This window comes from Oncorhynchus tshawytscha, linkage group LG16, assembly GCF_018296145.1.
Source record: "Oncorhynchus tshawytscha isolate Ot180627B linkage group LG16, Otsh_v2.0, whole genome shotgun sequence".
Lineage (NCBI taxonomy): Eukaryota > Metazoa > Chordata > Actinopteri > Salmoniformes > Salmonidae > Oncorhynchus > Oncorhynchus tshawytscha.
The window spans coordinates 51,842,934-51,857,221 of NC_056444.1; the positions used below are offsets into that span (position 1 = coordinate 51,842,934).

The 14,288-nt window shown below is 41.8% G+C and overlaps 1 long non-coding RNA gene across 3 annotated transcripts in view; it reads left to right on the forward strand.

Annotated features, from left to right (window-relative positions):
• Positions 1-14,288, forward strand: part of LOC112233076 — a 33,515-nt gene that overhangs the window by 6,628 nt on the left and 12,599 nt on the right. For 2 of the 3 annotated variants that reach the window (XR_002950722.2, XR_002950724.2), the window contains exons 2-7: positions 4,734-4,979; positions 5,171-5,320; positions 9,229-9,340; positions 10,804-10,983; positions 11,155-11,317; positions 14,129-14,244. This is a non-coding gene — a long non-coding RNA (uncharacterized LOC112233076). The remainder of the gene's footprint in view (positions 1-4,733; positions 4,980-5,170; positions 5,321-9,228; positions 9,341-10,803; positions 10,984-11,154; positions 11,318-14,128; positions 14,245-14,288) is intronic. The other variant, XR_002950723.2, reaches the window with a different exon arrangement.

Below are 14,288 nucleotides of genomic sequence, written 5' to 3' on the forward strand. Positions count from 1 at the left end.
CTCCAAATCCAGACCGCCATGGGTTGATAAATTTGATTTCCATTGATAATTTTTGTGTGATTTTGTTGTCAGCACATTCAACTATGTAAAGAAAAAAGTATTTAATAAGAATATTTCATTCAATCAGATCTAGGATGTGTTTGTTGTCCATAGCTTAGGCCTGCCCATACCATAACCCCACTGCCACCATGGGGCATCAGCAAACCGCTCGCCCACACAATACCATACACGTGGTCTGCGGTTGTGAGGCCAGTTGGACGTACTGCCAAATTCTCTAAAATGAGAAGCGGCTTATGGTAGAGAAATTAACGTTAGTTGAGTATCTGGAGAATCAGCATTTGTGGGTTCGATTACAGGATAAAAATGGCCAGAAACAAAGTACTTTCTTCTGAAACTCATCAGTCTATTCTTGTTCTGAGAAATGAAGGCTATGCCATGAAAGAAATTGCCAAGAAACTGAAGATCTTGTACAACGCTGTTTTAATTTTTTTATTTAACCTTTATTTAACCAGGTAGGCAAGTTGAGAACAAGTTCTCATTTACAATTTCTGTGTACTACTCCCTTCACAGAACAGCACAAACTGGCTCTAACCAGAAAAGAAAGAGGAGTGGGAGGCCCCGGTGCACAACTGAGCAAGAGGACAAGTACATTAGAGTGTCTAGTTTGAGAAACAGATGCCTCACAAGTCCTCAACTGGCAGCTTCATTAAATTGTACCCGCAAAACACCAGTCTCAACGTCAACAGTGAAGAGGCGACTCAGGGATGCTGGCTTTCTAGACAGAGTTGCAAAGAAAAAGCCACATCTCAGTCTGGCCAATAAAAATAAAAGATTAAGATGGGCAAAAGAACACAGGCACTGGACAGAGGAAGATTGGAAAAAAGTGTATAGACAGACAAAGTGTTTGGATCACAAAGAAGAGCATTTGTGAGACACAGAAAAAATGAAAAGATGCTGGAGGAGTGCTTGACGCCATCTGTCAAGCATGGTGGAGGCAATGTGATGGTTTTAGGGTGATTTGGTGGTGGTAAAGTGGAAGATTTGTACAGGGTAAAAGGGATCTTGAAGAAGGAAGGCTATCACTCCATTTTGCAATGCCATGCCATATCCTGTGGACAATGCTTAATTGGAGCCAATTTCCTCCTACAACAGGACAATGACACAAAGCTCAGCTCCTAACTATGCAAGAACTATTTAGGGAAGAAGCAGTCAGCTGGTATTCTGTCTATAATGGAGTGGCCAGCACAGTCACCGGATCTCAACCCTATTGAGCTGTTGTGGGAGCAGCTTGACCGTATGGTACGTAAGAAGTGCCCATCAAGCCAATCCAACTTGTGGGAGGTGCTTCAGGAAGCGTCAGGTGAAATCTCTTCAGATTACCTACTAGAATGCCAAAGGTCTGCCAGGCTGTAATTGCTGCAAATTGAGGATTCTTTGACGAAAGCAAAGTTTGAAGGACACAATTATTATTTAAATAAAAAATGATTCTTTATAACCGTGTCAACATCTTGACTATATTTCCTATTCATTTTGCAACTCATTTTACGTATGTTTTCATGGAAAACAAGGACATTTCTAAGTGACCCCAAACTTTTGAACGGTAGTGTATATCATGAGGCCTTATTTTGAGGCCTAGTTTTACGCTAATACAGTGGCCTGAAACTCTTTGTTTACATGCCACATCAGGCCTGCAAGACACATTATGCTGGCTTACAAAGTGATGTGTAATTCCTGTTGAGTTAGGATAGCCAACAGTTGGAATTTTCAGTCACCTGCAAGCTGCATTCAGAATGACTGTCAGGGTTATAAACATTGATAAAGGAGACTACTAGTGATATTACATTTGATACTGGAGCTCCGAGGAATGTGTTTCAATCGCTAAGCAGCTAACTTTGAAGCAGTGTGTCATCAATGACGTCCAAAGCTTTGTTTGATCACATTGTTATGTTTACCCAATATCTAGCCTTGTGTCTGTCAATGCCATATCCTGTAGGTTCTGTGAATGAGTGCTAGTACACCTCTGTCTTAAAAAAGGCTGACCGCATAGACACTCAGACAGGTTCGTGACCATCTTCCAGCAGGGCTGTGGTGTCACACATTGGGCACTCCCCTACTTTTACAATCATACAGATTTACAAGCAGCACAATCACGAATATAGCACGACATCAGCACTGCCTGGGACACCAGCCCAGAATTACACTGAACAAATCAAACCAGGACTAATCAGATCCTTATCAAACGAATGGAAATGGATGCCTTATCAATCAAATGCAGACAAATCAAAGCTGTATCAATTAAGTACAGACAAATCATTGTACTAAAACAGGAAACATCTATTTAAATATAATAGTACATGACAGGCTACAAGTCCCATTTAGAACACAGCGGGGTCTCTCTCTCAGCCGTGCGTGTGCATCAGCGGAACCTGCCGAGGGGAGGATGGCTCATAATGTCTGGAATGGAGTCAATGGAATGGTATCAAACACATGTAAACCACGTCTTTGATGTTGTTGATACCACTCCATTGACTCCATTCCAGATATTATTATGAGCCGTCCTCCCCTCAGCAGCCTCCACTGGTGTGCATGTCAATGAGAATCTCAGTTACACGTGTGATCTCAGTCATGTGGGAGTGTGTGCGTGCATGCATGCGAGCGAAGTGTATGAGATATCCCAGTTGCGTGCGTGTGAGCTCAGTGGTGTGTTTCCTCACAGCAGCGTGTGCATTATTTGTTCAGTTCAAGCACCGTACAGAGCCACCTCAGCCAAGGAGTGATTCAGTGTGGTGTCAGAACTCACTCTGCGACTGCATAAACGTTTACTAAACCCCAGACTAGTCTAGCCGCCCTACATGATCCACAGTCCTGAGCTCCTCTAGTATAAGCCACCTGTCTCTGTCACTATCATCTCAACCTCAATCCTACACAGTGTAGCAAAATCATACCCAATGTCGGCCTTGCCAAATTCATTTAGAAAATAATTGACCATTGTTATTGTTAAGTAACTTTGTGAAATTGGGAATTAACAATAGTCTTTCTTGGTGGGTAAAGTAGCCAACCTCATTATTTTCACGCCTCAGGATATAACCCAGAAGCAGACACAGGAGGCGGATAGTACAATTCTCAGATTTTTTATTGTAAACACAGGACAGGCAAAGGGCAGGTTGAGGACAGGCAGGGGTTTGTGATTAGATCAGAGTCAAACAGGTACAGGACGGCAGGCAGGCTCGGGGTCAGGGCAGGCAGAATAGTCAGAACCGAGGAAACAGAACTTGACAAAAAGGAAGACGGGAAAGCCCCTGGTAAGACCTGACAATACAAAACAAACTGGCAACAGACAAACAGAGAACACAGGTATAAATACACAGGGGATAATGGGAAGATGGGCAACACCTGGAGGGGGGTGGAGACAAGCACAAAGACAGGTGAAACAGATCAGGGTGTGACAATTATTAGATATTTGACATATTACACCCCTTTGCAAATGGAATACTCCCTGATATAGATTAAAAACATGCAAGTACTATAGAGCTACAGATGTAGGATCTTAATTTGAGCCAGTGTGCTACAATAGGAAAAATAATTCAGCAGCAACAGGAAATGCAAATTATTCAGTGGATTATAATTGATGGATATTTTTGTTGGGGTGATACATTTTTCGTTAGGGCAAATCAAGTCTGAATTTTCAGTGGAAATTACAAACTTTAGAAGCCTTTTTAAAACTCAAATGCACTACAAGTTTGCATTTCCTGCAGTACAGGATCATTCTCAGCAACAAAAGAGTGATCAAATTATGATCCTACATATGGAGAGATACAACTTGATTTCCTATAGGGGCAAGAGACAGCTGTCACCTTCACCTTTGTAATAGGAGTGCATTTATTGACCATGCTATATTGACCAGGACATGAACCCTATTCTTCAGCGATAGGGCAGACTTTTCCACATGGAAACAGGCTTTCTCTCAAACCTGAGGGGCCCAAAGCTAATTCTTCAGCGATAGGGCAGACTTTTCCACATGGAAACAGGCTTTCTCTCAAACCTGAGGGGCCCAAAGCTAATTCGCTCCACACTAGTCAGGGCTGTAGGGATAGTTTTGATTTTCAGTCTCCTGTCTGTAAGTGCTCTTGATGCTGGGTAGAAATTCCCACGATACCCATTGCAGCGGAAAATCCAGTGGGATTGTACACCAGATTGACCTTGCATTGGTAATCTTGTAGTAACCTTGAAAGTCCTCTCTTGACCTGTAACCCACAATTTGTATCTGTTTACTTAGCTAGTCACTATTTTTACTTAGCTAATCACCCATGGCTAAAAACCCTGGGGAGTGGTAGTAGTGTAGCATGCTCTAACTTAGGGGTAGGCAACTAGATTCAGCCGGGGGACGATTTCTGTCGGAGCAGATGGTCTGGAGGCTGGAAGATAATTCTGATCATTTATACACTGCAAATTGACAACAACTGAGCCCGAAAGGAGATTGATTGTATTGAAAATAACAATAATTTCATACCTTCGTCTCTTTTATTTGTGGGAATGGTGAACAGATTTCTTAAATTAAACTACGTTTTACCTGAATTTCTGATAATTGTAGTCTTTGCTTTACCAAAAACTAAAATCACCAAAATGTAACAACTTTTTGACAATGGCCCAAAAGAACGCCTGTTGCTGACCCCTGATCTGAATGCCTTCAAACCAATTAACTAAGGTTGGAATGATGCACTGCTCTCTTGCAGGGAAACCTCCCCCACGCTTGATGTAGGAGGTCCAGGTGATGCAGTAAGTTCTGAAAATGAAAACGTGTCTAGTCCGGAGGGCCTGCAAAGTCCAGATGGTATGGCCTGCACAGACGGCCCACCTGGCCCCACTGGCCCCGATGACGTCATCACAACCAATCCGACCAGCCGCTATGACATCCTGAATAGCCCGACCTGCCCTACATGACCAGTCCAGACGTCATTTTCAGGACCAGTCGTCCAGAGGTAAACTATGATGACGTGCCCTGTGAGAGCCTCCTCTCTCCTGTGGAAGGTGGGGACTCATACAGTGGTGCTTGCGTGTGCATATGTGTGTGTGTAAGTGCACGCATGTGTGCATACATGTGTGTGTGTACGTGTGCATCTGCAGATGCATGTGTGCGAGAAAATAATGTATGTGATTAATGTCTCCCCAGTTGTGTGTAAGATTGCATCTATGAAAACGTTCAGAGGCAAGTGGACCATCATGGCACCAACAACAGATGGAGCGGCAGTGAGTTTGAGAGCTATGATGAGCAGTCAGACAGCGGGACCAAAGGCAAGACCCTGCATGGCCCACAGCAGTAGTAAGATAAGGAGGGCTCTTATTTTGTATATTCAGCTGCTTTTGCAATCTCTATATTTTTTTGTATGTGTTATTCAGACCTTGATACTATACATAACTTGGTGCTACAATTATTTAATGACACCCAAGGATGTCTGTTGCATCAATGTAAGCATTGTTGTTTGTTGAATGGAGATGTATTGAGGACTCTAGTGCCCAAAAGCCTGTTTTAGCATGGGCAGCGCCATTGAGGACTTTCACCATTTTGAAGTAGTCAACTGGGTAGAACTTCCTATGGGTTAAGGAAGGATCACATAATTCCACCCGGGTCATCAGGATGGATCAACCAATTAATTATACTCGTGAGCAAACATTCCATAACTGCAGGTGGCAGTAAATCGCCAATCTTGGCTTTATACCTGTTCAAACAACACACTACAGGTGGCAGTACGTACCCTTTCAGCTAACTACTTCAAAATGGTACTGCTTGTGCGCTCGCACACAACATAATGGGACAGTTACAATATTGCAATCTCTGTACATCTCTATCAGTGGAGGCTGCTGAGGGGAGGACGGCTCATAATAATGGTTGGAATGGAGTGTAATGGCTGGAATGGAGTGTTTGATACCGTTCCATTCTCTCCATTCCGGACAATATTATGAGTCGTCCTCCCTCTCAGCAGCCTCCACTGGTCTCTATGGTATGTTGCTATGTCTTTTTCAAAATATAGCAGTACTATGTAGGCCCAAATATCATATGAAAAGCATATTATGAAGTCAAATGCACATCACTTTTCAATCCCAAATTGTAACCAATAAAGGTTTTGGTTGTAGTAGCATTTTAGTATGCATGTCCAACTTTACTAGTAGCCCTATGGTGTAATATGCTAACACTTGACTCTACAAACCACAGGAGGTTGGTGGCACCTTAACTGGGGAGGACTGGCACGTGGTAATGGCTGGAGCGGAATAGGTGGAAAGCTATCAACAACATCAAACACATGGTTTCCCTTCCAGCCATTATTATGAGGCGTCCTCCCTTCAGCAGCCTCCACTGAAAAGGTATGAGTGTTTAATTCAACTACAGTTGGGTTAATAAACACACACTCATCCTATACTGAGGAGCATATGTACACAGGTAGTTTAAATGCACTGCCTTGCTGTGTGTTTAGTAGTTAGTGGTTTTGTCAGCAGTCTCTCTTGGTTCCTCTTCTTCTTCTCTGGGACTTTATAGTAGTCCCTCATGGTTCCTCTTCTTCTTCTCTGGGACTTTATAGCAGTCTCTCATGGTTCCTCTTCTTCTTCTCTGGGACTTTATAGCAGTCTCTCTTGGTTCCTCTTCTTCTCTGGGACTTCATAGCAGTCTCTCTTGGTTCCTCTCCTTCTTCTCTGGGACTTTATAGCAGTCTCTCTTGGTTCCTCTTCTTCTTCTCTGGGACTTTATAGCAGTCTCTCTTGGTTCCACTTCTTCTCTGTGACTTTATAGCAGTCTCTCTTGGTTCCTCTTCTTCTCTGTGACTTTATAGCAGTCTCTCTTGGTTCCTCTTCTTCTCTGTGACTTTATAGCAGTCTCTCTTGGTTCCTCTTCTTCTTCTCTGGGACTTTATCTACACATTGCTGCTCCTCCTACTGCTGCTGCTAAAGTTTATTTCTCCTCTGAGTCTGAGTTGGTTATGATCAGGCAGGAGTATGGTTTCTATAATATGAGGTATCGATGATATGCATGTTTTAAACTGATTTTTTTTTAAATTTGAGTTTTGAAACTATATATATATACTGTATATTTATTTTTTGTGTGTTAGGCTTAGGAGCAAGGGGAAATTGTCTATTGTAAAGGAGGGCAACACAAATGACTTGTCTTTGCTTGCTGAAGGAAAGACAATTCAAAATATATATTTTCCTGAATACCATGGAACCAAAGTAGGACCAATGTCTTTATATAATGACTATCTAAGGAGAACGATAAGAAGGTGTACATTTAAGCTGCTCTGCACTTTCTAAAACAAATCAACCTCCAATTGACATAATTTCGTCAACCCTGTTTGCATTTCTTGCTTCTGCCCTGACTCTATCCTACTCTTTCCTCTCTCTTTCCTTCAAGCTATTCTGCCCGCTCACCTGTTCTTCCAACTTGCATGTGGGATCGTGAGTCATTGTTATGGCTATGACTTTAGCTTTCTCAGAACTTGCGGTGACTGAGGAGCGCTGTGCCAAGACCAAGCAGGATCTGTCCATGTGCAGCTGTGACTTTAAGGCACCGCATCATCGTAGAGTACAGAAAGACAGCAGCTGTGTCCCATTTTTCCTAATTGGTTCCTTTACCGTATCTTACCTGCCTTGACCACTGATATGTGAAAAGACTAGTATGCTGTTTATACACTGGCAACCCATCATTGGTAGACCTGTTTTGAGCTCCACATTTTTAGCAAAAATAAATAAAAAATAATATACACTATTGGTCAAAAGGTTGCGGTCACCTAGAAATGTCTTTGTTTTTGAAAGAATAAAAACAAAGTCCATTAAAATAACATCAAATTGATCAGAAATACTGTGTAGACATTGTTAATGTTGTAAATGACTATTGTAGCTAGAAACGGCAGATTTTTTCAAATGGAATCTCTACATAGACGTACAGATGTCCATTATCAGCAACCATCACTCCTGTGTTCCAATGGCACGTTGTTAGCTAATCCAAGTTTATAATTTTAAAAGGTTAATTGATCATTAGAAAACCCTTTTGCAAGTATGAAAATTGTTGTTCTGATAAAGAGGCAATAAAACTGGCCTTGTTTAGACTAGTTGAGTATCTGGAGCATCAGCATTTGTGGGTTCGATTACAGGCTCCAAATGGCCAGAAACAAAGTACTTTCTTCTGAAACTCATCTATTCTTGATCTGAGAAATGAAGGCTATTCCATGCAAGAAATTGCCAAGAAACTGAAGATCTTGTACAATGCTGTGTACTACTCCCTTCACATAACAGCACAAACTGGCCCTAACCAGAATAGAAAGATGAGTGGGAGGCCATGGTGCACAACTGAGCAAGAGGGATGCTGCCTAGAAGGCCAGCATCCCGGATCGCCTCTTCACTGTTGACGTTGAGACTGGTGTTTTGCAGGTACTATTTAATGAAGCTGCCAGTTGAGGACTTGTGAGGCTTCTGTCTCTCAAACTAGACACTCTAATGTACTTGTCCTCTTGCTCAGTTGTGCACCGGGGCCTCCCACTCCTCTTTCTATTATGGTTAGAGCCAGTTTGAGCTGTTATGGAAGCTTGTTGTGTGCAACAGGCAGTGGCAATTGAATACAAAAAATTATAAAACATTTCTAGCCTGTCTATCTATGGGTAACAAGGTTGACATGTTATGCTTGACCCGCTCAGTTTTCCACCAGAAAATGGCCAAAAAGAGTAGAACCAGTTCACCTGCATTTACTCTATCATTTAACTATTAGCTGTACAATGTTTATTTTGAAAAATATTTTAGTTTCACCATATTAAAACGAGAGTTCAGTTCACATAACAGGATTGACCTTACAATTAGGGATAGACGTAATGAAGTAAATAATATTCTTCAGAAATGACTTTGACAAAGCAACAAAATAACTAGGCTTTACAATGATGGTGAAACTTGGAGAAATGATGGTAATAAGTGGGTTAAAATCTTCTTAGAAGTGACACAGGGTTGAAGGAGAATGTTGACACTTCAGAAACATTTTGATTGATTTATGTGGTCTATATTAACGGACTATTTATTTAATATAATAGGCTTTCAATATTGGTGCACAATTTCTACTTAAAATTTCAAAGGGACGCAAGAGGCACTCATTTTGGGTTACTTTGAAAATGCAACCCCCTCCACCCCTTCCTTCCATGTATCCTTCCACTGATTTTATAGTACATGACTGGATTTTGAATCCATTTTTCTCCACAGTTTTCCAGGTCAATAGTACAAGACGTGTACAGCAATTGTGTCAACAACTTCACTTAATGCTCTCATGAAGAAAGCCTGCATTTCCAAGACAGCTTTCCTGGAGTTTCTGTAGGTGGGCTACGCTTTCCTATTTGATCAGTCTGTTTACAATGAATTAGTCTTCTTTCCTCTCCCAAGGCTGTAGACATGTTTGCTGATACAGTATATCTATTCGCATTCATAGCTCATTATCTATTTGCATTCCTCGTTTTATAGTAGCTTTTGGTGAAACAGTCAGTCAGATTGTCGCCAGCCATACAAGGTTCATCCTGCATTTTAATTTGTGTTCGGCAACGCCAGACTGCCATATATAGCATGCTCTATTGACTGCGATCTGATGTAATGGACTCTGTTGAGCCAGGCCCTGTGGTTGTTACCCTACATAAGACGCAAGCATTCAGTCCTGAGAGAATCATGCTTAATGGCTTTATGGTTAAACCAATCCAGCGCTTCCCTCAGTTTATCCTGCTGCTAAAGGTTAGTTCCAAGATGCTCATGATTTTTACAATGTTTTACAATGCATTGTAACAGCATAATAATGCATACCGCCTGCAGGCTTTAAAGAAAGTGTTACCAACTTAAAGATAATACATGTATAATGCCTGCTGTTCATGATTTATATACTGTATACATCTAGATTGTTTTTACATGCAAAATATTCAGTAATAAGCAACAATAAACAGATCATGTGAGAGAATAGGAACACATAAATAAAAAAGCTATAGAGCTTCTCAAAACATGTATTTGGAAACCCAATTGTCATACTTGAGTAAAAGTAAAGAATTCTTAATAGAAAATGACTCACGTAAAAGTGCAAGTCACGCAGTAAAATACTACTTGAGTAAAAGACTAAAAGTATTTGGTTTTAAATATACTTAACTATCAAAAGTAAAAGTATAAATCATTTCAAATAGCTTATATTAAGCAAACCAGACGGCACCATTTTCTTGTTATTTTAATGTACAGATAGCCAGTGGCACACTCCACCATGCAGACATTTACAAACAAAGCATTTGTGTTTAGTGAGTCCACCAGATCAGAGGTAGTAGGGATGACCAGGGATGTTCTCTTGATAAGTGTGTGAATTGGACCATTGTCCTTTCCTGCTAAGCATTCAAAATATGAGTGCTTTTAGGGGTCAGGGAAATGTATGGAATAAAAAGTACATTATTTTCATTACGAATGTAGTGAAGTAAAAGTTATAAAACTTAAGTAAAAGTAAAGTTAAGTAAAAAGTTAAATAGTAAAAGTTATATAAAATGTGATATAAATAGTGAAGTAAAGTACAGATACCCCCAAAAACCACTTAAGTAGTACTTTAAAGTATTTTACTTAAGTACTTTCCACCACTGCATATAACGGCCATAGTATACAGTAGCTTACTTTGTTAAGCATGTCAGGTGGAAACCCAGATCTCTTGGGGGAATCCTTTGTGTTAATAACAGGTTTAATGTCCCCTGACGCCCCCCTTTTCTCTCTCTCACTTACTCTTTTTGTTCCTCTCTCTATCTCCTCCTCTCCCCCTACCCCCCCCAGGACATCAAGGACATGTTGAAGAACACTCCCTGGGCCCACCCTGACTGTATGCCCCTGCAGTTGGCCCTCACTGAGCTGGAGACGTTAGCCGAGAGGCTAAACGAGCAGAAACGAGTAGCAGACCAGGTCGCTGAAATCCATCAACTGGCACGCAGAGTTGGTGACCGCCAACTGAGCAAGGTCTGTGCATCTGTCCGTTTTTCTCAAAATATATTTTAAGGTCAATAAGAAAAACATTAGATTTTTTTGTTATTTCTACTTTGTGTAAGAGTAAATGAGTGAGTGTTTTGTTTTGTTGTGTTGTGTGTCGACAGCGTGTAATGTTGTGTGATATTTGTGTCCCTTCTACAGCTCTTTAACTCAGACTAGAGGCAGCTGATACTGTGCGAGGTGCTGCTTGAGATGATGTACGTAAGGACAGGTCTTACGTACATAAGGACAGGTCTTCAAGTCCAAGGAGCGCAAATGTCTTCCTCAGTAACGACACCCTCATCTGTGCAAACATCAGTGTCAAGTGAGTCAGCACTACCAGGATGCAACCATAGAAATAGATTCTCTATGGATGAGGCATACTGTCAAATATCATGTTGAAAGAATGTCAGCCACACTGCATATTCATGTGAACCAATGTTTTTTTTCTCTGTCCTCTCCAAATCAAATGAAATCAAATGTTATTGGTCACATACACATGTATGCAGATGTAATTGCAAATGTAGCGAAATGCTTGTGTTTCTAGCTCCAACAGTGCAGTAATATGTAACAAGTAATGCCTAACAATTTTACAACAATACACACAGATCTAAAGTAAAGGGACGGAATTAAGAATATATAAATATTTGGATAATGTCATTAACGAAGAGAGGTCAAGTTTCCCCCAAGTTTCACCCAACATCACATCTTAAAATCTTCCGTTTTGATCAGTGAACCTCACAAATTATTCATTGCACCCAACTTGATTCAGCTCATGCCTCATGCCAACTTTGCCCTTAACTTGTGAAAGGGATCGCAATGTTTCACAATGCTTCCCATGCATGATTATGGGGAATATATGAATAATAATGTGACCCAAAAATCAGTAGGGGGTCCGCTGTTTGGAGAGATATTCAACTGATCAGAAGGACTGTAATTACAATGTATTCCTGACCCCCTTTCATATTGTTGATTCAAAGAGCCCTGACACATTTGGATGATTTTTCAATTGCTGAATGCATTATCTTACATAGAGGGCTCTATTTTTGGCTGGCGTTATGCCAGCGCAATTGTAACACGCACGCTCGTTTGCAATATCAACCTGCGCTGGGCTATTTTCAAATACTTGCTCAAGGGTTGGTAATTTACCTGTCTTATATGAGCTCGCTTGCGCTGAGAAGGGAGGGTGGCAATATCTGAAGTGTGTCCTTAGGGTTAGGGTTAGGAGCAAGGAGTCATCAGGCCAGGTCATCAGACCAGGTAGTCCTGAGGCATGGCCCCAGGGCCCAGGTCCTCCGGGAGAGGAGGGAGAGAGAGAGAATTAGAGGGCACATACTTAAATTCACACAGGACACCAGATAAGACAGGAGAAATACTCCAGATATAACAGACTGACCCTAGCCCCCCGACACATAAACTATTGCAGCATAGATACTGGAGGCTGAGACAGGAGGGGTCAGGAGACACTGTGGCCCCGTCCGACGATACCCCCGGACAAGGCCAACCAGGCAGGATATAACCCCACCCACTTTGCCAAAGCACAGCCACCACACCACTAGAGGAATATCTTCAAACCACCAACTTACTACCCTGAGACAAGGCTGAGTATAGCCCACTAATATCTCCTCCACCGCACAAGCCCGAGGTGGTGGAAAACCGGACAGGAAGATCAAGTCTGTGACTCAACCTACTCAAGTGACACACCCCTCCAAGGGACGGCATGGAAGAGCACTAGTAAGCAAGTGACTAAGCCCCCGTAATAGGGTCAGAGGCAATCGCTCATTACACAATTTATTTATTAATCAAAACGCCAGCTCCACCGCCAGCTATTGTGCTCATGATTCCCGCAGTGAAAATAGCAAAGATATTTCTGACACACCCCAAGACATATAGTGTTAATTCAAGCGCTAAGATTTGCCATTGTGTTAGGTTTGTTAAAATAGAGCCCTCAATGTTTGTCCAGCATCTTGTTCAGGCCCATAGAGATGGAAAAGAGAGGGCACTATCTTTGCAATGATGGCTTCCTAGGACAGCATGGGAAATACTATTAAAAATAGGCCCTGGGGCATGTGCACCTCTATCCGTCTCTATCTTCAGGCCATTGAAATGTGTTGCTGTTTCTTCAACTAAGGGTAACACTGATATCAGCAGCCTAGTTCCTATTGGTCCTAAATACACAGTGAAGTGGAGCGCCCCCTTGCTGCAGACGCAGGTAGTAGAGGTGGGACAGGAGAGCTTTCAGCGCAAAGATACAGGGAAACGGGCAAACGTTGCTTATGTTCCAGGTAAAAACACATTCAATTCATCCAATTCAAATTAAATGCATTGTACACCTTCACCTTCACATTCAAGACAAAATACCCATTGTAAGCTATGAAAAAGCAAGCCTTCTCACTCTATCTCCAAGCACTTGTTCCAACTAATACTAGCCTGTCAGTGATCTGGGTATGAGCTCAGCAAGTGTGTCTCTACCGCTACCTGCTTGGGGAGAACTGACTCGTTTTTAAATCTCTAAAGGCTTTATTGCCCTAATTGAGTGATATTAGAGGCTACATGTAACCCTCTGGGAGTATGTCAGATGTTCTCCGTAGAGTCTCACATGTCTGAGATAAACATCCCTGTATTATTTTGAGGTTCAGTCTCATTTGGAGTTAACTTACTGTTGATGTGTGGAAGTGTTTTGGTGGAGAAACCCAGCAGGATATTTACTAATTCTTGAAATGCCAGAGAATGATGGTGACAGGGACAGTTACACTGATGTTTTGTCTATCTTATCCGCAAAGAGCAGGTGTAGGTGTAGTCTTTTGCTCCAGCCGCCCGATTCCGCTGATCAACTAATCACAGTCCACTCCTCAAGAAAGACTTAAAACTAGTTGAATCAGATGTATTACTGTACCTCTTTGGCTTGAGAAAGCCTTCACCCACAACAGCCCTTTGTGCATTTTGATATTGATTACTGCATTGTTGGTTTTGGAGCTTGCGAGAAAGGCATTTCACTGTACTTGTGCACGTGACATTGAAACTTGCTTTAGGAGGAGTAAGAGGAGATGGATGATAGTGATGATGACAATGAAGGTGGTGGTGATGATGATAATGATGATGACACCGATGATAAAGATATGACTGTGTGTGCCAGGTAAAGTGTTCCTGGTCCCTCCCTGACTGTACCAGGAGCTGGAGTAGCTTCAATACGACCTGTCTGTTGTTGAACAGGTCACCCTGCTAGTCAGGACATTACAAGGCACCTACCAGGTTAGACACACATGGACACACATTAATGTTTACTTTTCAACACT